Genomic DNA, 23,996 nt, shown 5'->3' with positions numbered 1-23,996 from the left:
TATCCATCGTGTTCTGTCATTAACCTGTCAATTGTTGGAACTGTCTAGGATGTTCGACACAACGTATATGAAACGAGCAACGTCTTACTGAGTGGGGAAGTGCGTGGTGGTGGAGTGAACGCGGCTTCGTGCGGCTCCTGCCGTATTGAGTGTGTGGTGCGCGGTGTCGGTGCGCGTTCATCGTATTCAGTGAGCGTGCTTCCCCGCGATGCCTGGACATTATGGACCCTTTGAACATTTTGTGCTGTGAATGATTTTGTGTGAACGGCGGCAGCAGTCGCCGTCGTGTTCTTGTTTCATAGCTTTTTTGTACCGAGCGACACTAGTCGCTGCCTTGGTGTTTTTGTCTTTGTGAGGGACTATGGTCCCTTTGTATGAATAATCAGTCCAATAAACTTCTCTGCAAGGTACTTATCTGTTTTTTTTTCAGCAGCGTCTCCTTCCGCGGACGCTGTTGTCGCTGCGGCGCGCGTCTTTCTTTTCTTTTCTTCTGACCTCTTCATTCTCGTCTATATTAATTAGGCTAATTGATTAATTAAGCAATTAACTAAACTCAGTCCAACTTAGTTGCAGCATCACTATACGATCCCTTTGATTGGTTGCATGGTTACTATTGATTGTAAAACATTTTATTCGCCGGGAAGAGCTTGGCAAGAGGTCGCGTTAAGGCGGCGGTACCACGCTAGCGGCGGTCAGCAGCCGTTTTTCGTCATGTTTGTGTGAGCGGTGTGGCTCATCCGTTTGCGCTAGAGAAATGATATTGAGCGCATTGTAAAGATAATTGTATCTTCTTTGCGATGGTATGTGTCGCTAAAAGCTATTCACGTTAGTATGATAGCAGTGAGCAAAAGAGCGAGGGGCATAAAACGATATTTTTGCTCAACTTGCCTGCGTTGGATTTGCTGTTGACGAAAACTACTGCTCCGAAAAGAAAACTGCTTCTGCAGCTTTTAGATTAAGTGTGACTCAAGGACCTTACAGGCAATTTATTGAGTTATATTGGGTGGTTATTTAGAACTGGTGCCATAAAAAAGTGTGAAATTTAAAAGAATTGCGCATTAATAACTCCTAGTCCAGTTCATAAATCACAAACATATTTAGCAGGATTGTAGATAGTACCCATGTTGTTAATTCTTGAAAATTTCATTGAGCTACATGTCATAATTTTTTAGTTTTCATTGTTCAAAGTTGGTCGTAACCTAGAAACTGCGCTTTTTTGATCTGAGTTTTAGAAGCAAGTAAACGTCGTATAGGGAACAAATTTTGCACGCGAAATATTTAGGAAATATTCAAGGATCTGCTCAAGGCCGAATTTCGCTATGACAAACAGAACGGTATTACTGCGCCATTCAATTGCGCTATTTTTTGGTGCGCCGTAACCTCCGCAAAATACATCCAGCGCGAAAGATCACTGTTATATTCCAGGCTTTTTTGACAGGAACTGAAGTCGCTGGTCTTAAACTACCAGTGATGTAAATTTGGGTATGATAAACGACTCATGTTAGCTCGCACTCGCCCCGTTTGTTGGTCGACGGGGCTGCTGCATTTGAATCTCGCGGGCGTTTTGACTCAACAATGGAGTTCCGCCGGTCAACGACAGTGGCGCTGTCAAACATTTTGAAGCAAGACGTACGAGACAGTAACTATTGGGGTTTACTGAAACGTGTGCGCAGCGCCTCCCCTGTGTGTGTGACGCCCGCAACTCTCGCCCCGGTACTCTGTACCGGTACGGACGACTGACTACGCTGAAGCCTGTCCTGCCTTTCGGTCGCTTCTTCGGCTGCTCCGCAGGCTGTCATCGGCGTATCGTGCTGTTTTGCTTGTTGGTGTTTTTTTTTACTGTGCTTTTGTATTTATGTGCAGCGCCGTTTTTTATCACGTTATCTTGCCAGTTTTTTTGTGTGTAAAAGTGTCAAATGGGGAATCGGCGGCGATACCTTCAGCGCAAAAGGTCGACGATGACAAAGCTTCGTACGCGCATGGCTGATGTCAGGGCCAAACGCAGGGGAGCCATTCGGACCGCAATTTTGTTATTAGAATCTGCATTGAAGTCCCAACTGTACCTGTGTCGCGTGCGTGAGCTACCTCGTAGTGTGTGTTATCGAGTGCGGTTTTTCATGAACGCGTGTGCAAGATTACCAGTGTCACGGCACTGTGACATTTCGTAAGGCGCCTAGTCGTTTGCTCTTTTGCAACAATATAGTTTTTCTTTCCGCCCTCCTGTTATGGCCTCGTAGGTGAGTATATGTGAGGTAAAATCATTATAGAGGGTATTTTTGCTATAAACTTATCACTTGTTTCATACAAATGCTTGAAAGCTACACAGCCCTCCTTGAGTTGGGTGTTTTCCTTAGCTGAAAAGGCGCTGAAGAACATTTGTGGATGAATGCACTCTAAATATGCTTGTAATTGATTTTCAAATGTAACCGTTGAGATCCCTGCTATATGAAACATGAAACAGTGTGTTTTCATTTCTTTCCGCTTTATATTTTCAAAAATGTGGGGCTTTTATATGTCCGTTGCAACGGCACTGTTGAGTTGTTTCTTTTTCCCAAGTATAGCTTAGTTGGACATGCTGTACTTCTTATGCCTGCTCCTTTCTTCTGTTCTATAGCTGCGTCTTTTCTTTTGCTACTAGCCCGCTTGTGGCGTTCACTTTCCTTGGAAGCACAGTATCAATATACACTTTCAAGGGATATTCAACCTCACAGCTCACATTTTTCTGCTTGTGTGTAATGGATACAGCCTTCTGCTGGTAAGCTTTTTCTTCGTGAACTGCTGGTGACATCAAAACAAGCAGTGTATCATTGTTCCAGCAGCTTTGTATCACCCTGTATGGCGTAAGCAGAATATGTTTCTATCGTGCTCAGCAGGCTTTTATCCTAACATATCTGCTCTCATTGTTACAGTGGCAGCAAATTACTTAGATGTATGTAAGGACTTTTCAGTCCACTTGCTATGTTTATGCACATATTTTCTTTCCTTTTCCGTTACTGCCCTCACATTTTTGTATGACGGGAGGTAAGCATATGTGTTTGTGTGTTACTGAAACACTAAGTCAATGGAAAGTAACTGCAATGGTTGAGCAGTAAAGAACAAGCTAATACCCACTTTTGAGCACTGACATTTCCTGTCACTTCCTGAAAATAGACTCACATATGACATTGGTATGGTCTTGTTTGCTTGCAGGCTGCCACCATGATGTGTGGGGGAGTTGTGCAAGGCATCTGAACGTGCTTAGCAGATGTTGCAATAAAATGGTCCTGTTTTTATAAGGAACATGCGTTTGTCTTTTGAAAATGCACATCAATGGAAGTGAATGAAGCCTTCTGCTTCTGCCTCTACCAGTGGCGAAGTGCATGTGTGGACAGTGCGATTTCACTAGCATTGTAGTGGCAAAGCATGCCCCCAAAATTATATGTCAATCACACACTGCAAGAAAAAAAGAATGCACGGATAACATTCTTGAAAGGTATATGGGAGCGTAGCTGGTGATATGCATGCGCGCAATGCAGCAAAAACAATGCCAGCATCTCTTGCCATTGTTTGCACTGCATGAAATACCAGTACTTTCCCTCAGCGGTGTGCAAACCACGGATACCGAAATCGTTAGGAATGCAATCATTTGTCAGTCTCGGCTACAGGGTATTATGATTCAAAACTAGCTCTTGTAAATGGCGGTTTCCGGAAGAGCTGCTCCACAATAGTACAGCGACATTTGCTGCGCATGGCGCTGCACGATTGCGCGTGTAGTGTCTAGATAGGAGTAGGTGAGTTGCATAAATATGGAAGTCTGCTATGGTGGGCTTGCTGCTCGCACCGCTGGCACTTGCCACGTGCCAGCGCAAGTGCCAATCTGCTCGCGGGTGCTCAAAAGCGGTGGTGTCCCTCATTGTTAGTCGTGGCTGGAATTCCGCTCCGGTCAAGAATGGAGAAAATTGTGCTGCGGGCGTGCGGGGCAGCTTGGTGTATGCGAGTGAGAGGGGAGCTTGCGGAGCGGGCGAGCGTAGTGTATGTGTGTGTGAGAGAGAGAGAGCGCGGTCGCCCTCTCCCGAAGTGCGCGCCTCACGTGTCAGGTCGCCGGCAACTTTCGCGGTCCTTCCCACTGGCTGTATCGCCTCGCGTAATGGAAATACAAGCAGGAGGGAGGGTTTTCCCTCTCTCTCTACCCTTTGTTTTCCCCTTCACTGTCATCTCGCTTTCCATTTCCATCCCCCAGCCCCAGCTCAGGTGCTTCTAGACATGATAGCAGATGCCGGCGCTGGCAAGAATCCTTTTACCTTCTTTTTCATTTACAATAAAAGCCACTTACTACTACTACTCAGGATAGTTCCGTGAACACGAGGGGCCGAGAGCTTCTGGTGAAATTTATTGGAAACCGGTATGAAGTCCTTTGGCTGGGTGGTCTGTGGATGACATTGGTGAAAACATTTTGTCTAAGAGCTATTTTTCAGCAGATTTCGAAGCCCTCTCAGCAAAACCATCAAGGACTTCAGGATAATTCAGCAAGGTTATGTGGGAAGCAGGTTTTACATCGCGAATTGTTTTTTGACCTGGTTTACAAAGCGGGTAACATAATATGACGTTAGTGTCGATCCGTATTCACAAATTAGAAGAAAGACCATAAATATTTTCAAAATGGTGCTCGTCTACCTGATAAACATTTACGACCAGATTTTCATTAGCGTGGTTGTGAAAAAATCCTAATTGGAAGGGTCCGGAACTCTACATTTTACCAGATCTGACGAACGCTTCAGCCTCTTGCTCAGGACGGTTCCTCATGCTTGTGTTAGGATAAACGAACAATTCAAAAGACGTTTATTCGTCTTTCCGTTACAAAGGATCTGGGTTAACAAGAGGCCGTGTTGCTTCTTTCGTGTCCAACACCTGAGTCCGTTGTTCACGCGCCGCGCAAGCGCTCGTCCTCCTCATCCTCTCCTCACATCACTCTCTCCTCCTACGGGCGGCTCGGGTTGCTCGGACTCAAAGTTCGGGTTGCTCGCCCTCCGGCGAAGGATCTCCGTCGGCGGGAATGAGCTGGCGCTCACATTCGGCCATCCTGTGCCACCGACCGTCCCGGTCGGAATCATCCTCGCGTTCCGATTCTTCCGAACTTGTCTCGTGGAATTCCAGGTCCCAAAGCTTCAGCTTGTCAACCGGTGCAATACTGCTGTAAGCTCTTCGCCTTTGCCGCCCCGGAGGCACGTTTTCGATGCGGTAGCGGTCGTTGGGAAGCCTTTCTCGGATGATATACGGTCCTTTGTATTTTTCTTTCAGTTTCCTTGACTCCCCACTTGCTGCCGGTTCTCGCTCAACTAGTACAACATCTCCGGGATTGTATGTCGGCGCTTCCACCCGCTTCCTGTTGTACCGCTCCTGTTGCTTGCGTTGGTCTTCTCGGATATTCTCCGCCGCTGCGGCTCGCCTGGTTTCAACTTCATGGTCAAATTCCTCGGCGAGGGCGTCTTCCACGGTGTCGCCCTTGATGCCTCGCGGCCTGAAGTTGAAGAGCAGTCCGAACGGAGTAGTTTTAGTGGCTTTGTGGAGCGTATTGTTTATGCCCCACATCACCTGAGGCAACGCAGAGTCCCAGTCTTTGCCGTTTGCATCTTTCGTCAAGCTTGCCACTGCCGGGGTTATCATGCGATTATATCTTTCGACTTGTCCGTTAGCTCGCGGAGTGGCAGTAGCGTTTTTGACGTGCACGATGTTGTAAGTTTCGCACGCTGCTTTGAATTTGGCACTTGTATAAGCAGTTCCGCGGTCCGTGATCACCATAGCCGGTGGGCCAAAGATTCCAGCCACATCGTGTAGAAACTGCGCCGCTGGTGCAGCTGATGTGTTGCGGACTGCACGCAACAATACGAACTTTGTGAAAGAGTCGACGACTACAATTATGTAGGCGTTTCCGGACTTGCTTCTTACAAATGGGCCTAGGTGATCGATGTGTATTGATCGAAATGGCTTGTTGCCCTTGTCAATGCTGTGAAGTTTGCCCGGTCTCTTTCCAGATGGCGTCTTGTGGAAAAGACATTCGATGCAAGAAGCTATGTATCTTCTAACGTAACGCTTCATGCTGGGAAACCAATACCTTTCCCTAAGTTTCTTCAAAGTTTTCTCCACTCCAAAATGGCCAATGTCATCATGACATGTCCTGACGATTCTCCAGCGAGTCTGGTTTGGAACTACCCACAGCAGTCCTTCGTTCGAGTCGGTTTCTTGGTTCTTCTTGAATACTATGCCATTACGCAGCCGGTATTCGTTTTTGACGCGCCTGTCTTCTTTGGATAGGTCTTCTTTTTTTTCTAGCCTTTCCTTCAAAGCTTGAACTTTTGGATCATTCAGCTGGGCAACGGTGAGCACGTCTTCTGTCGCTATGCATGTTGCAAGGACGTGAAGGCCAGGAACGATATCCGTCTCTTCTGGCGGGTCGTATGCAGATCGGCTAAGTGCATCAACATGAGCCATTGCCGCCCCCTTACGATATTCCATGTCGAAGGTGAACTCTTGCAGTCGCAGCCACCATCTGCCAATACGGGGAAGCAGATTCCTTTTGCTCATCGTTGCCCGTACTGCGTTGCAGTCAGTGACCACCTTGAAGTTCATCCCGATTAGGTACACTCGAAACTTTTCTAACGCCCAAACAACCGCAAGCGCTTCTAGTTCGTATGAGTGGTATCTCTCTTCGTAGTCAGTTGTCCGCCGGCTTGCGTAGATGACAGGATGAAGCTGCCCATCTGCTTGTTCTTGCAGAAGTATCGCTCCTAGGCCGTCTTTGCTGGCATCCAACCTCGAGAGTGCGTTTCCAGATGTCAGCCGGTCGGACCAATGGTAGACTTGTGCCAAGTCGTCCACACGTCTTATCCAAGCGTCGACTGTCGGAGAGCTGGATGACACTGGATCAAACGATGGCACTAACCGAGCTGTCTCTCCCGCGCCGATGATGGGTGTGGCCGCTGCTTGCTGCGTCTGAAGCAAAGCAATTCCGTTGACGGCTTCTCTCACTGCTGCCTGAACGCTGGCCTGCAGGATTTCCGCCACGTTGATCGTTGACTGAGGTATCGGATGTAAGCTTCCACTTGTCACCGCGTTGTCAGATCCGCCTTCGCTTGAGTCGTCGGCGTCGTCGCTCCCGCCATCGCTGCTCGGTCGTCCGCCATCTTCGTATGCCACATTCGTTGAAGATGCTCCGGTGCGGGTGACAGGCATGGTGGGGCTTGCCGGTTAACTTCGTAAGTTCGGGCGAACGTTGACTGTATCCCACTTCTGAATTGTTAGGATAAACGAACAATTCAAAAGACGTTTATTCGTCTTTCCGTTACAAAGGATCTGGGTTAACAAGAGGCCGTGTTGCTTCTTTCGTGTCCAACACCTGAGTCCGTTGTTCACGCGCCGCGCAAGCGCTCGTCCTCCTCATCCTCTCCTCACATCACTCTCTCCTCCCACGGGCGGCTCGGGTTGCTCGGACTCAAAGTTCGGGTTGCTCGCCCTCCGGCGAAGGATCTCCGTCGGCGGGAATGAGCTGGCGCTCACACTTGTTTACAAAAAAGCATACAGCAGCAGCATGCTTGCATTGTCTTCGCATTCCGGCCTTGAAATAGCATTTGCCACAGCGGTTGCTTTTGTGTGCATGGTCATGAAACGTGAAAAAAATCTGCCATCATTTACACACACATCTATTTTCCTCAATATTTCATGACATTCTAAGATATTACGGGAGTAGGCATTGCTCTGGCTGAATGTAACTTCTAAGTCAAAATGTTTGCTTGCACATGAATGAGCACATATAGCGATGGCTCTGCAAATAAAGTGTTCCCGCATGCGCGGTAATCTCCTCAGCTTCGCATATCTGTTTAGAGGCACTTTATGTTCGCATAAAGATTGTGTTTATTATTATTAGCGCAAAACGTAACAAAACCCCATTGTATTGGCCTCGAATTTCAAGTTGATTCACTTAGGACACACACTTTCTGTCACTTCCCCATGGAGGTAGTTTTCATTGACAATCTGCTCCACTGAGTGCACGTGATCAATTAGCAATTTTCGCTCCTTCAAGTTGACAGAAAAAAAAAATGTTTTCACTATTTTCTGGGACACACATCTTAGGCTCTACATTTTTCTCACCTGAAAAAGAAAAAAAACGCGACTGCGCATACAGATTTGCAGGCAGGCCAACACGTGCAAAGAAAACTGGCTTCCTTCAAGACACACGTCATCAACGCACGTGCTTCTGGTCCGAAGGGCAAAACATGCGCCGTACCGAGAAGGCTCACACTGGGAGAAGAAGGCTGCCAGGCGTTTCGAATCAGGGAACAAAGCTGGTGGGGGAGTGCTCGGCACCTGAAAAACCGGTTCAGAACCGAAATTCGACGATTTTGCCCATCGGGGCACACCTTTTTGACGTCACACTGTTTACATCAGGGAGAGGTCTATTATGAGGCACCGGCCGGATTCACTGGCGCCCGGAGCGCGCTCCTGCCACCCGGCCTAAGTCATTCAGCGCAAGCGTTTCCCCTCTTCTATCCTGTGAGGGCCGGCGAGGCGTCTCGAATCGGGGTAAAAAGGCGGCGAAGGAGCCCTCGGGACCAACAACACCGGCTCAGAACCAAAAGTTGTCAGTTCTGCCAACCAGGCCACAACTTTTTGACGTCACGCTGTTTACAATAGGGAGGGGGTTTCACAGTTCTGCGAAGCTGCGAAGGCGATTGACATGCGGCCGTTCCAATCCAAGGTTCTTCTGCAGCCAAGGCCAGGCTAGAAAGAGGAGACAGACCTGTGTGCCTCTGCTGCGGGGAGTGGGTACAACTTGTCAGGGCGCACCCGCCCTGGGCGCAGTGGGGTTTATAATGTGAGCACGGATGCATTTATTCTACCGTCGAACAACAGTTACAAACAAAGGCTTGAAATACAGACGGCGGCGTCTGCGCTCGCGGCTGAAGGCTCTCTCCCCGCCTCGGCTCGGCGTCTCCGCTCGCGGCTGAAGGCTCTCTCCCCGCCTCGGCACTCCGAGAGGGAACGCACGGAGCCAGTCAGGGTTGCCAGGCCACTGATGAGTTTGGCTGTTCCAGGCGGCGAGTGGCTTGCACCTCATAATAATACAAATCTTTAGCGCGGCACCCAACCCTTGCTCTCACCGTCGTGGTGAAGCGGTGCGTTGCGCGTTTCTTTCCAGGAACGACGCTTGCTCTGTCAACAACTGCGGGGGGTGGGGGGAACGTACACTGCCAGTAGCCTTTATGCGCTCGCAGTTACATGCGTGGTCCTGACAGTCAACAGACTCGAGCGACAAGACGCGGTCAGGTTCGCCAGCGTAGCCTTGTAAAGTGCACCGGGGAAGGCGTGTCCACAGATGACTCACCCCTTTCATTTCTGCCTATTGAAGCCAGCACTGCCCGTTACTGCTCTGGAGACCACCTGCACCCACAATTATAAATGCATTTTCGCAGAAAACATTCAAGGGCGTTCAGGCAACCCTGCAAACGCGTTTCTGAAGACGGCAGATTGGGCTACTTGGAGTTGATACATAGGGATTGAGTGGACAACAGGCCTGCCAGACACTGACACAGAATAAGATGAGACACACAGGAGCCTCCTTGTACGTCGTCTTTTTCTCTGTGAGTGTCTGGTATCGCTGTTGGACCACTAACATAAAACGTGCTCCGCCTGGCGGCCGCTAGGAGGGTACGCTAATCGAAAACTTGGCATAATGCAATACAGTAAGCCGTTAGTACTGGCTCGAGTATCCGAACTGCTGACATGATAGTACCAACACAGCAGCTTTTTTTTTCTCTGCCTGCTCATGGATACAGCTGCGGACATATAACAAGACGAAAATAGCTACACACACACAAATACGCGAGGCCTTGCGCGAGTGCGTTTGTTGAGTCCATGTGGAGAAAGAAAACAAAGCAGTGTGCAGGGGCGTTATTGTTCATTTCCCCTATCCCCCTAGCTGACAGAGTCCCATTATCTAAAAGCGACCGTCCACCCGGAAAGACGTGTAGTCGATTTTTTTTTTTCGGCAGCAGTGAAGAGAAATCAGGGCTGAGAGCCTACATGTTGCGCCGCCGGGGTGGGGGGTCTGTATCCGCTGCAGGAAATCCAGAAATCTGAGTTTACCGTAGGAACTTCGTCCAGCGTACTTGTATACACGTGACGATAAAAAGTTATAATTTCTGAAAATGAAGTGGCATCATGTTTGAGTTGTAACTGCTACATTTTGATAGTTTTCAAACGCAATTTAGTGACTTTTCAAAAATGGTTTACCGTGTATGATCGTACACGGCAAAGATATTTTTGAAACCGTACCATTTTCCGTGTTTGAATGTGTTTGTGCGCGTGCGTGGGGGGATTTATACCCCTGTCACACGGCAACTTTAGTGATACTTTCACGAAGCGCACTCCCCATGAACGAATGGCACTTTCATTGCGTTGTCACATGGCAAAAAGAGGTGCTATTTGGAAATGATGAGAGTGACGATGGGTGTTGCAGGTAGTGACGATCGGTGCTGCAGCACATTGTGAAAATTAGTTTGTTTTCGCAAATACTTGCAAAATATGTCATAGCAGATGTAATTGCTTTCGCGTCTGATCGCATGCTGTTATCTAAGAAAGCATCACGAGCCTGAGATTAGCAATATCTCTGCTACACGGGCGTTTCAAATACCTTCCAACCGAGTGTCATTCGAGTCGGATGTCGCCTTGTGCAGCTGCACGAACTATTCAATGGCATTTGGCTGACATACTATCAAGCCAATGGAGCTCCGCGAAGGCATTCGAGATTTTGGAATGCCTTCGAGTCACGAACACGGCCCGCACTGACGTCGCCATCCCTTCGCTCCGCCAATAACACAGGGCGACTGCACACCAGTACTCCTTTTTACAGCGCTGTATGCAAACAGCTATGTTTGTTCGCGTGAGGTAAAACGAGAGCTACGCTTTTGTTTTATTAATACTATTTGTGTACCTGTTGTTCCTTTGCTTGTTTATGCAGCGCGACAACTTTGTAGAAACAACCGATGTGATCGCGCGCCTCGGAAACATTCGGTGGCCGGATTGCTGACATCGCGTAGGACCGACGCTTCTAATTGTCCCTGCTTTCTCCGACGTGATATTCAATTTTGAATCGCTTTATCCTGAAGTACGTTCGATGGCGAAATAAAACGTCCTTATTCCTAATCCACAAGCGACGCCGGTGACTGCTGCTGGCTGCCCAAGAGCGCGGCAGTCTGGGTCCGACCAGAGCTTTCCTTTCATTGTATGTGCATCCTGCACTGTGAAAATACTCGATATTAGGTCACCGTTGTGAAAACTTCATTTGTTGGCCATTTGCATTCCCCAAAACGTGAATTCGCGTTCGACGGTTGGGGAAATTGCACACACGAAACCTGCGGAATCGTTATACCTATCGCGGAAAGGGGTCGTCGTCACTGGCAGAGCGAGAGTAGCTCTATTCAGGTATGTACATTATATTTAGTTGCTCATTACCAAAAAAAAGTTCGCACTAAGAACCAGAATAAAAAATAAAACTTTATTTACAGCGGAGCACGGCTGCTGAGACTACACACTCGCCGATATCACAAAACGATATCACAAAAGCAGGAACGTTGCCTCGTGTGGCAACAAAATGCAGTTCCAATGAATGGATGGAAATGCTATGCTAAGGCCACAGTAGGGAGAAACCCGACGCGATTGTAATGAGTACTTATTAGCTCTTGCCAGCTATGTCCCGCAGTCTCCAGTGGAAGTTTCGCAGCCAGTGTTTCCTTTTCGTTTTTCGAACCTTGGTGGTGGTAGTAGTTTATTTGACAATAAAAAGTGAACGAAAAGAATGTTGCCGGCTGCGGCCCTAAGCGCTTTCGGGATTTTTGTTATCATACACGGATGCGCGGGCGGAAAAAAAGAAAATCAGCATTACTTGCAACGTATCTCAACGTCACAGACTACCTCTCCGCAGCTACTGACCCAACGACTTGAACGCAATATGTTTGTACCATTCTGATATGCCTTATTCTGCCCATTTTCTCTTATTTACTGTTACCATATCAGCTGTCTCTTAGAATTCTACATAGCACTGGCAGTGTGTGAGTAAAAAATAAAAACACTCGCCATGCTTCGAAATCTCGGGTTGATGTTTCACTGCTGGTGTTTTTCCTGGAATTGCAAAATAAACGTTTGTATGGTGAACGGGAATCAATAGCACACAAGCTACGCGCCACGCGCCTTTGACCGCAGAAAAGGCTGTGACAACACGCATGGCAACAACCCTTTGAAACCAAGAGGTCATCTACTATTCCGCTGCATCCATTTCGACATCATCCATAGTTTTACGAAGGCCATAGCCCATAGATGTCTTGTGGCCCTTTGTTATGGATGCCAGTGGAACCTACGAAGCTTTATTTTGTAATATTGCTTGCCGTGGCTGCCGCTGCTAGTCATCAAAATATTTGTCAGGGTCGTGAGAAAAGAATAACTATAAAACAACGTGTACAACTCTGGAAAAAATGGAAACAAAATATAATTTCTGTAAATGTCACAGATATAGAGACTTCGTGTTCAGGAAAGTAAAAACAGCGCAAAATTCTACACAAAACACACAGAAAGACGGACAGGACGGGCGCTGACTCCAACTGAACACAATGTCACATCAACTAGCCCCGCAAAAGGTCACATACGAAATAGTGCCTCCTAAAAAAGAATCGCCAGACACCATGGCAGGGCCGCCAAGGGGTGCGTAGGGACGAAAGAAGCAGTACCCGTGTGCCAAACACGTTCGAGCGCGGTCGTCATTGTCATGGCGTTTATCCCCCTCCGTGACTAACCGCCTCCTTCTGCCACAACGCGAGGGAGAGGAGGTCAAGGTAACGCAGAGAGGAGGACCAGACAGTCTCGGAGGAGCGCTTTTTCGCTTCCACGGACAAGTGGAGCCGCCCTGGTGGTTCAACTAACGTCTTGTCCAAGATGGCCGCCGTGGTACCCCCGCCTTAAGTGGTCGAGAGTACATAGCCCTCGACGACTTTGTCAGCCCACTCCACCGCCAAAACTTGCGTTCTGGGGTCAGAGCTAGCCAGCACGGTCTCCCACCGCTCGAGAGAAGGAGCTGTAACTAGATCACCCGGAGGTGGCTCTATTTTGCAGTCCCACAGGATGTGATCGTAGGTAGCACGTTGGCCACAGTGTTTGCAGTTGGGGTTGTAAAGATCTGGATAAATGCGCGCGAGGAGTGATGGGGTGCGTATCGATCTCGTCTGTAGACGACGCCACGTAACCTCTTGTTCTTTACTAAGTCTTTTGTCTGGAGGGGGGAAAATTCTCCTCTCTAGTTTAAAATGATTGGTGAGATCATGATATGTGATCATCGAGTCCTTCGTGAAATTCAGGGAGCCAGACTCATCCACTGCCCGGTCGACGAAACCTCGGGCTTTATTGTGGGCTGCCTCGTTCCCCGGATTCCCCGAATGGGCTGGGACCCATATCAATTCGGAATAATTTTGTGAGAATTTGGTTGCGTTAAGGATTCTAAGGGAGGTGTTTGTAATTCGCCCTTTAGCGAAATTATTGATACCCATTTTGGAATCGCTGAAGATGATGCTTCCTTGGGTATGCGCTAGGGCGAGGGCTATAGCCGCCTCTTCTGCCGTTTCAGAGGATTTCGTTTTGATTGTCGCCGAGACGATGTGGTCACCATTCTCGTTCACAACCACAATTGCAAAGGCATTGGTATTTTTGTATTCTGCTGCATCTACATAAAGTGTTCCAGCGCACTGTCTGTATTTGTTATGTAAGGCTTTGGCTCTTGCTTGTCTTCTACCCTCATGGTGTAAGGGGTGCATGTTTTTGGGGAGTGGTTTGATTAGTAGGGCCGTCCTATAGTCGCGGGGTAAGTCTACTTTAGCATCGTTATTCGTAGGTTGAAAGTTAATTCCGAGCCTGGTAAGAATACTCCTGCCAGTTCTGGAATTGGCTAATCGCGCTGTTTGAGCCATTAAATGGGCTTCTTTCAGTTCATTGTAGGTGTTATGTATTCCTAACCTCATAAGCCTTTCAGTTGAGGCATTTAGTGGGAGTCCTAACGCAGCCTTATAGGCCTGCCGTATCATACTATCCAATTTGTCCTTTTCTGCTTTCGAAAATTTGAGATAAGGGGTGGCATAGAGTATCCTGCTTAGCGCAAAGGCCTGCACTAGTCGGCATAAATCTCTTTCCCTCACCCCTTGTCTGCGGTTAGCTATGCGGCGGATTAATCGCGCCGTCGCTTCTACCGTGCGTTTTAGCTTAGTGAGTGTGTCAGTATTCTTTCCATTTGTTTGTAAATACAACCCCAGTATTCTCATGGTCTGTACCTCTTTGACAGATCGTCCATTAACATAGACGTTTATTTGCGGGGGGGTTGTCGTGGTACGCCTACCTCTTTGTTTACGACGGATCACGAAAAGTTCAGATTTTTGCTCAGAACAAGTGAGGCCGGATTCCCATGCGCATGCCTCAATGATGTCCACTGCTGCTTGGAGTGTGTCTTCTATGTAGCCTTCGCATCCTTTGGTTACCCAAAGTGTGATGTCATCTGCATAGAACGTGTGATGTAGGTCTGGTATTTGTGCCAGTTTGGGGGGAATTTTGATGAGGGAGAGGTTAAAAAGGAAAGGGGACAGGACGGAGCCCTGTGGCGTTCCTTTACTTCCTAGTGTGATTGGGGCAGACTATTGTTCCGACCGTTATCACTGCTGTTCTGTTAGTGAGGAAGGATCGGATGTAGTTGTATGTCCTTTCTCCGGGGTTGATTTCTGACAAGTTTGTCAAAATGGCTTTGTGGGTGACGTTGTCGAAAGCTTTAACAAGGTCTAAACCCAATATTGCTTTCGTTCCTGTTCCCTCGTCAGCTTCAATTATGTCCTTGTTAAGCTGCAAGAGTATGTCCTGGGTAGATAGTTGGGCCCTGAATCCTAACATTGTTTCAGGTAGGAGGTTCATGTCCTCCGCATAGTTTTGGAGCCTATTGAGGATGACATGTTCCATGAGTTTGCCTAGGCATGATGTTAATGAAATTGGGCGTAGATTCTCAGTGCTGAGTTTCTTACCCGCTTTAGGAATAAAAGTGATTTTCGCGTGTTTCCACTCTGGTGGTATGTTGCCTGCATGCCAGTATTTGTTCATAAGGTCTGTAACCGCCGCGATCGACGTTGCGTCTAAGTTCCTAAGAGTCTTATTTGTTACTTTGTCTGGTCCTGCCGCAGATGTTGTCCGCAGTTTTCCAATTGCGTACCAGACCTCTGCGTCTGTGATGTCTGCGTCTAAATTTGGATTAGGAGTCCCCCGGTAGTCTGGTTGTGTGGTACCATCATCCGTGTTTAGATAACGTTCTGCTAGCTCTTTGATTAGGTCTTCAGTTGTACCCTCATATTTATGTATGAGTCTGTACAGTTGACTTTGTTGCACGGGACGTGTTTGTTCTGGGTCGAGCAGGTGTCTTAGAAGATGCCATGTCTTCTTATTTCCGAGCTGTTCATTGACGCTTTCACATATTTGGTTCCATTGTTGTGTTTGGAGAGTAAGTGTATGTTCCTCGATTCGCCTCTCGATTTCAGCGATCTTTTTGCGTAGTCGCTTGTTGTGTTTTTGCTTCTTCCAACGTTTTTGGAGGCCTTTTTGTGCCTGCCACAGGTGTAACAGTTTTGAGTCTGCAATCTGCTCCTCCTTCTCAACTGGCACCACAACGCTAGTGGAGCTGACATCCTCATTCAGGGAGATAACCCAGTCGCTAAGGTTAGAGATCTCCTTTGGAGCTGTTTTGTCGCGAAGTTGCCTGAACTTGTCCCAATCCGTGGTTCGTATTTCTTTTGCTTTGTTTTTAAGTTTTGTCGTGGGGAAGGTGATGCTAAGGATGAAGTGATCACTACCAAGGTTTTGCCCGGTGTTGACCCACTTTGCGTCCTTGACGTTTTTAGAGAGGGATAAGTCTGGAGATGTGTCGACACATACACTGTTACCCATGCGTGTGTGGTCGCTTGGGTTGTTTAGCGTTGTGAGCCCTAGTGACTGTATGATTTGCCAGAGCAGGTTCCCTTTCGGAGTTGCTTTGGTATATCCCCATGCTGGGTGTTGAGCGTTGAAGTCTCCCACAATTATTAGTTGAGCCCTAGCAGCCAGCTTTACTGTGTTTATCAACAAGTGTGGGAGTCCATTGCCTTTGTTTCTGGGCGGGTTGTATACATTAAGGATGAAGAGATTTGAGTCTCCTTTTTGCCTTGGTACTATTTCAAGTAGGGTGTAATCTTCTTCCGAATCATTTATAAAATGTTGAATTGCGGTGATATTTCTATGCACCAGAGTGGCTGTGAAGGAGCCGTCTGCGTTACTAGTATCATAATGAGGTGGCAGATATGCTTTATAGCCTGGCAGTGTAGCCCTGCCGCTAGCTTCTTGCAATGCAATCACGTCTGGGGTTGTAACAGACGGTGCTTGTTGGATGTGGAGCTGCAAGTGGGCCCGCTTGCGGCGGAAGCCTCTGCAGTTCCATTGCCAAATTTCAAATTTTTGGCGTGGTGCCATGTTGGGTTATAGATGGTTGTGGCGTCGTGGACAGATCCAAGATGGGGGGTAGGCGGGCCTCGATAGTTGTAAGCCTATCCATTATTTGCTGCATACACGTGGCTATTTGGGATACCTGTCCCTCTAGTGTTGCAAAGCGAATATCTATCTCAGCAAATTTGGTAGTAACGAGGCCTTGGAAGGTTGCTTGTTCTGTTGATATAGCGCTAGTTCTCTCTGACAGAGTATTGATGTCTGCCCTGAGTTTGGTAGGCGCTTTCGATGGCTGCGGGGTGTCGGCTTCCGAAGCCTCGGCCTTTCGTTTGGATTCCTCGCCTTCTTTTGTAGGAAGCGGTCTTTTAGTTGCTATTCTGGCGTCTGTGTCCGTCGCGTTATGGGCCGAAGACTGGGACGCGGTGGAGGGAGTGTGGCAAATGGCGTCTGTTTCCATCGCAATATTGGTCGAAGCCTGGGACGCGGTGGGTGGCGTTCTAGCCGCAGTGGCATTCTGTACCTGATGCGCTTGTAACAGGCGTTTAATGTCAGCCAACTCTTTTTTAAGGCTGGCAATTTCTCTGTCTCGGGATTGTAGTTGTATCTGAAACTCCTTCTCTCGAGCGTCAATAGATTGGGAGGCCTCTGCTGGCCAGCTCACCTTTTTGTTGGAGCGGCTATCGCTGCGTCCGCGGCTCGAGCTTCGCTTGTCGTTCCCTGCTGGGTTCCCCAGGGGCGGGAAGGAGCTGGAGTTGTTCCGGCTGTGGCTGCCTCCTTTTCCGGTAGCACCCTGTTCCTTCTTCCTGGGCCTAGACTGGTGTCCGTGTAGTGATGAGTCGTTGTCCCCTTGCTTGGGTGCCTGGTTGCCATGGGGCGTTCCTTGCTTGTTCCTGTTGATCAGCCGGAATTTGCAGTTCCGGCTGCCTGTGTTGTGGCCCCCGTTGCAGACGATGCAGACGGGTTGGCAGGTTGGCTGTTCTCCCTCAGGTGGAGGCGAGTGATTTTCTCCGCAGCGGCGGCAAAGGTTCGTTGTAGGTTTGTAGCAGACGTCGGCCCGGTGTCCTACCCTCCTGCATGCATGGTTACTAGCCAAAGTACAATTGGCCCCATTTGAAATTCGCGCACTGTGACGTCGCGAGCATTTCGACCAATTGAAAAGCGTGACATTGGGGGCGGAGCTGGTTACGAGGCTGACGCCGACGCGAAACCCAGGAACGGACGCCAAAGAGCTGCGCTCTAAAATTATCACAGAATGGTCGGAAAAACGTCGGATTTCTGTCAAATTAGATGGAAAATGTGTAATTAAGCGTAATCAACACTTAAGATCCCCGAAGGATGTATACGAGGTCTGTTAGAAAAGTATCCGACCTTTGGCCGTTGAAAAAAAACTTGCATAACTGGAGCGTTGCAAACCTAGTCATCTTTAAAGCAGTCTACTTGGGACTCCACACACTTCTCCCAGCGGTGCTGCCATTGTGGAAAGTATTCCGAAAAGGCCCTTTTCGGAATGGAGTTTAGCTCAGCTGTCGTTGCAGCCATAATGTTCTTCGTTGTCTGAAATCGCGCTCCTTTCAATGGCCTTTTGATTTTGGGAACCAGCCAGAAATCGCAGGGGCCATATCAGGACAGTAAGGAGTCTGTTGAACTACAGGAGTCTGGTTTTTCACCAAAAAATCTGATTCGAGTGCCAGGAATGTGCAGGAGCATTGGCGCGATGGGTGCGCCAATTTCCTGCTGACCTCAGCTCCGGGTTCTTGCGCCGCACAGCATCACGTAGGCAACGGAGGACATCCCTGTAGTACTCTTTGGTCATTGTTTGACCCTGTACAGTGCGTACTCGTGGTCTGCCACACAGAGTGTGTCAAAGAAAGCAGTCAGCATCACTTTCACAGGCGGGCCTTCTTAAGTATTGGCGACGTGGAATGCTTCCACTCTGACGACTGGGATCTGGTTTCCGGGTCGTACCTGTACACCCAAGACTCGTCACTAGTGATTATGATGTTGATGAAGTCGGGGTCACTGTTTGCGGAATCCAGCATGTCCTGTGAGACTTCAACACGAAGCTGCTTTTGCTCCACCGTGAGCAGCTTCGGCACGAATTTCGCCGCAACTCTCTCCATGGCCAAATCTTCGGTGATAATGGAATGTGCGGAGAAATTGCTCATGTCCACCTCTTCCTCAATTTCTCGGATAGTCACGCGGCAGTCCCGCATCACCATAGCGTTCAGTTCGGCAATGACCTGGTCATTTTGGCATGTTGATGGCCGATTGGAGCGTGGCTCGTTCTCCACCGGTGTGCGGCCATCTTTAAAACAATTGTAACACTGCTTAAACTGTGTGCTGCTCATAGCATCTTCACCGAAAGCCGTCTGAATATTTCGAATGGTTTCCACTCGGCTGTCGCCAAGTTTATGGCAAAATTTGTTGCAGTAGCGCTGCTCCTTTCACTCCGCCATTTTCCTTGCAGTAAAAAACCAACGAGAGCACTGCACACTGCCTCACTCAAACGCTGCTTCCCAGCGACTGACGCTATCGGCAGGCGGGAAAAAATTCATGCATGCGCATGAAGGTTCAAGGTCGCCTGATGCAAGCGCGCTTGTATCCATCAGGTGTTCGCAAAAAAAAAAAAATAAAGTCGGATACTTTTCTAACAGACCTCGTAATTTGGGTATCGATATAGCCACGGGAATGGTGTGACGTCACATCCACCGGCAGTCGTCACGGCATAGTGTCCTCGGCTTTCGCCTCTCAGCACTTTAGTTGCCAAAGTGTCCTCGCAATTTTAGAGCGCAGCTCTTTGGCGTCCGTTCCTGGGTTTCGCGTCGTCGTCGGCGTCGGCCTCGTAACCAGCTCCGCCCCCAATGTCATGCTTTTCAATTGGTCGAAATGCTCGTGACGTCACAGTGCGCGAATTTCAAATGGGGCCAATTGTACTTTGGCTAGTAACCATGCAACCAATCAAAGGGATCGTATAGTGATGCTGCAACTAAGTTGGACTGCATTTAGTTAATTGCTTAATTAATCAATTAGCCTAATTAATATAGAGGAGAATGAAGAGGTCAGAAGAAAAGAAAAGAAAGACGCGCGCCGCAGCGACAACAGGGTCCGCGGAAGGAGACGCTGCTGAAAAAAAAAACAGATAAGTACGATTAGAAAAAAATTTATTTACATATGTACACATGCCAAGGTTGCCAGGTACAGTGACATTTCCAAGAACACATGACAATAAGCATGTAAGGCGAGCCAATTAAACAGCTACCATAAACATCTCTAACTAATATGAATTGCTCGTGGGCGATGTAAAACAGAATAGAATACCTATTGACACAAGGGTGAAAAGACAATAATTTGACATTGAAATATTTAAAAAGACACCTTAGCGCCAGTTTGGCCTAAAAACCAGGACAAGACGACTATTCTTCACAGAAATGAATGGGCATGACCATTGCCGGAGGAACTCTTCCTCACCCAAGAAAAAGAGTTCCTCGGACAAAAAACTGATGAGCTCCCGTCGGAGACGGCCGAGAATCGGCCACACAGCACGGCGTCGAAAGCCACCAGCGACCGCGGCGCATCGATTGCGCCATAAACTAAAAAGACCCGCAGCAATTAACAGGCGAGCAAAACGGCCGCTGGGGAATCGGCCGCGGGAGACGAAGTACGAAATGCCCTGCCCACGGAATCCCGCATGAACCGCGCGCCAAAAGACACGCGCTACCACGCAGGTGACTGTAGCGTGGCGATTAGATTCCGGGAGTGGGCAATTCGGACAGGTACTGGAGCGTAAAACACCCCATCGCTCTAACCGATCACAAGTAGGGAGCACTGCCCAGCCAAGCTTCCAGACAAAGTCGCGTAGATGGTCTGGGAGAGGTGTCGACGCTAAGCGCGCCCACTGAACGCGGCGCATAAGTGAGCGGCGAGCCGCCGGCACAACAGGCAACAATAGCGAGCCCATAATGTCCACCACACGGTCTGCGACGATGTTGACATCAGGTGCTACTGCTGTTACATGCCTGTAAAAGGCCACTGACGAGGCATAGAAAGCGGAAGGTTGCTCTGACTGAGGTCCATGATTAACAGGGGCCGCGGGATCCAAAAAGCGCAGAGAAGGGCCCAAAAAGTACCGAGTCAGGGTTCGCGCCGGAGACGCGTTTCCTAGCAGGATACGCAAAATACCCTTTAAAGCTAACAGCGAGGACGTAACAGACAAATTTGGAAAGGCAAAACCTCCTCTCTCCCGTGGTTGTCCAAGAACGGCACGAGCCACAAGCTCGGTACCGCCTGACCAAAAAAAAGAAAAAACTGTAGTCTGCACCCGCCTTATGACACGGAGGGGTGGTTTAACAGTATAGCAAAGGTACCAGAAGGCACCGAGAATGACTGACTGAACCAGGTAGTGCCTCTCAAGCAGAGGCAGGGCGAATGTCTGCGCCCTTCGCACACCAGCTGTAAGGTCGTTGACGACCGAAGACCACACACCATCCCATATGCCAGAACAGTCGTAGGTCACACCTAAAATGCGCATCTGCGCGCACCACTGCAAAGGTATTGCAGATGAAATACGAGTCTGGGTAGACCCCACAAAAAAGTAACAACTCTTCGAGTAATTAAGAGCAGCTCCAGACAAGGAGGCGTACTCACGAAAAACATTTAGAGTTTCAAGCAGGCTGCGTTCATCAGCTAAGTACAGAGTGATGTCATCTGCATAAGCAGTGACGCGTACCGCTTCGCTCCCTGGCAAAGCCAGACCTCTAATAAGGGAGTGGCGATTCACTGCCAAGAGGAAAGGCTCTAATGCTAAGACAAACAAAAGGGGGGAGAGCGGACAACCTTGACGGACGCCACGGCGAACATCAAACGCGGTACTTTCCCGGCCATCGAGGAACAGAGTGCTTGAAATATCTCTGTACATCTCTTTAATGAGAAGCACGAAAGAAGCTGGGAAACCGAAAGCATCCAGCGTCCCGTATATATACTCGTGCTCTAAAAAGTCGAACGCCTTCTCTTGATCAAGGGAAACAAGAAGACCCTGGGCGCGCCGCCGTAAAGTATACGTTAGGATGTCTCGCGTTACAGAAGATAAACTATGTATTTCACGGCCTGGGATGGAGCAAACCTGGTGGCAGGAAATAAGCAACGGGAGGAGAGACCGCAGACGACGAACGAGTAATTTTGCTAGTACTTTGTAATCTGAATTTAGTAGGGTGATAGGGCGCCAATCTGCCGGACATGTCGAGAAAGGAGACTTTTTAGGAATTAGGACAATGCGGCCTCTTTTGAATGATTCAGGGAAAACTTGCTGAGTGAAGCATAATTTTAGCACTTCCGAGAAAATGGGGCCTACAATATCCCAGAATTGTAAATAGAACTCCACAGGAAGGCCGTCTGGTCCAGGTGCTGAGCCTCGTTTCATGGAGTCCAACGCCTCCTTGATTTCCCTTGTTGTTGGCAGAGCCATAAGGCCGTCATGGAGTTCAGTGGAAACCTGAGGCAAGCCTGCTAAAAATGGGTTTGCGGAAACTACATTGCGATCAAGTAGAAGGAGCGACTGAGCAATACTCCTGAAATGGTTATAAAACGCACTGAAATTCCTGCCACCTGGTTGGGACATAGCCCCTGCGGTAGGTGTAAAGGAAGGGGCACCTTGAGGGGTCAACAGCTCTTGACGCGCAAAGCGAAGTACCTCGGGATGAGCAGTTGGACTGCGTCGACAACGCCATGCAGAAGCTGTCAAAGAGGAGGCACGTAACAGGCGCTGTAGGCGCTCCGAAAGCTCCTCTTTCCATGCGCACATAAGCGACGAAGGCGACGGGGTGCGTTGAGCAATACGCAACTTCGCCGTCACCACGCGCACCTCATCTGACACGCGAGCCCTAAGGGCTCGACCAGATGCGGCGCAATGGTGACGCCACTGCTCCTTCAGACGGTCCCAGTCACCAGGCACGGCCCCAACAACCGAAAAACGCAAGACGCGCGTGAGCCCCTCTTTAGTGCTGGCGTCGTGAAGGATGCGTGCATCCAACCGCCATGGTCTCTGAGGAGATCCTGCAGCCGCCGGAACCGCGAGCGATAGAAGAAAAGGGCGGTGGTCTGATATGTGCACCGGCGAGGATGGTAGCATCATTACATTGGCTGCACACACTGTCCGCGAAAGGCTCGTCGGAACATACGCCCTGTCTAACCGACTCGCCGATAACCCGCGACGCCAAGTCCACACAAAGACGTTGCCATAGAGGAGCTCATAAGCGTCCGTGAGCATAAAATGGCTGACTAGGCGGCGCAACTCGCGCGCATTCCAGCCTGGCCTACCCCTACCAGGGCCTTGCACATCGGCGACCGTATCGAGCACGCAGTTGAAATCGCCCAACATCACAACATTACGCCCTCCAAGAAAATACACATCTAAATCTTTAAAGAATGCGTTTACCAAATTAGAATGAGCAGGCGCATAAATGCAAAGAATTCTCAGCTGAAGTGCGTTAAACGTGCAGTCGAACGCCAGCACGCGTCCAAGGGCATCGTAGATAACATGATGATCTCGCAAGAGTGAGCGGTTCAAAACGAGAACGCCAACGCCGATAGAACGCGTGCTGGCGTACGAAAAGAAGGCATCGACGCCAAACCTACGCTTGAATTTCAACACGTCACTGAGGCGAAAAAAATTGGTTTCCTGCAGACAGACAATATCGCAACCCGAGGAACGAGCGAATGCGACCACCGCTGCCTGCTTCAAAACACTGCGGAACCCCTGTACGTTAAGAGTAATTCTTTTGAAGATGAGTCATTTTGGAAATGAAAAATTAAACCTGAAAAGTCGTGATGTTTAGGCAATACAAAGCGCGCCGCGAACGGCGCTAAACCACCTCACTTTTTGCGGAGGGTCGGACCAGAGGAGGCACGAGGCCTCCTTGGCCGACCGGCAGAATTGTCCGAGTCCGTAGTTGACGCATGTGGACGCTTTAAGCTTGAACTCAAAGCGACCATCTCAACATCGGAAGACTGTGCGCTGGAAGTGCTGGCGCTGGTCCTCGATGTCGAAGAGGACGGCGATTGCACAGAATCCGCGTCTGGAGATGATCTTGGCTCCTCTCCAAGCGATGTCGACGACGACGACGGCGGCGTCGGGTCCTCCTCAGGCGTGATGACAGTCTCGTCAATGACGAGGTTGACTGAAGAGGCTGAGGATGGCAAGCTGCTGTCGTCACCGTCAACCTCAGCTATGTCGGTGTCCCTGCTCAAATCCGCAACGCTGGCCGCAGGCTGTAGCACGGGCTCCGAGAGGGGCACGTTCTCAGCATCATGGTTTTCCAGGGCCACAGTAGGCTCGACCCCCGTGGCATCAGGGACGCACGGAGAGACGGAGGCTGACGCAGCACGCACATTTACTGTCTGCTCACTTGGTGCAGTATTGGACGCATCAAGAGCAGACTCCGGTTCTTCAACGCAGTGAGGCTGAGACGCAGCGGAAGCAA

Source organism: Amblyomma mixtum, chromosome 2 (assembly GCF_055824585.1).
Source record: "Amblyomma mixtum isolate Tamu chromosome 2, ASM5582458v1, whole genome shotgun sequence".
Taxonomy (NCBI): domain Eukaryota; kingdom Metazoa; phylum Arthropoda; class Arachnida; order Ixodida; family Ixodidae; genus Amblyomma; species Amblyomma mixtum.
This window is presented reverse-complemented; position numbering follows the sequence as displayed.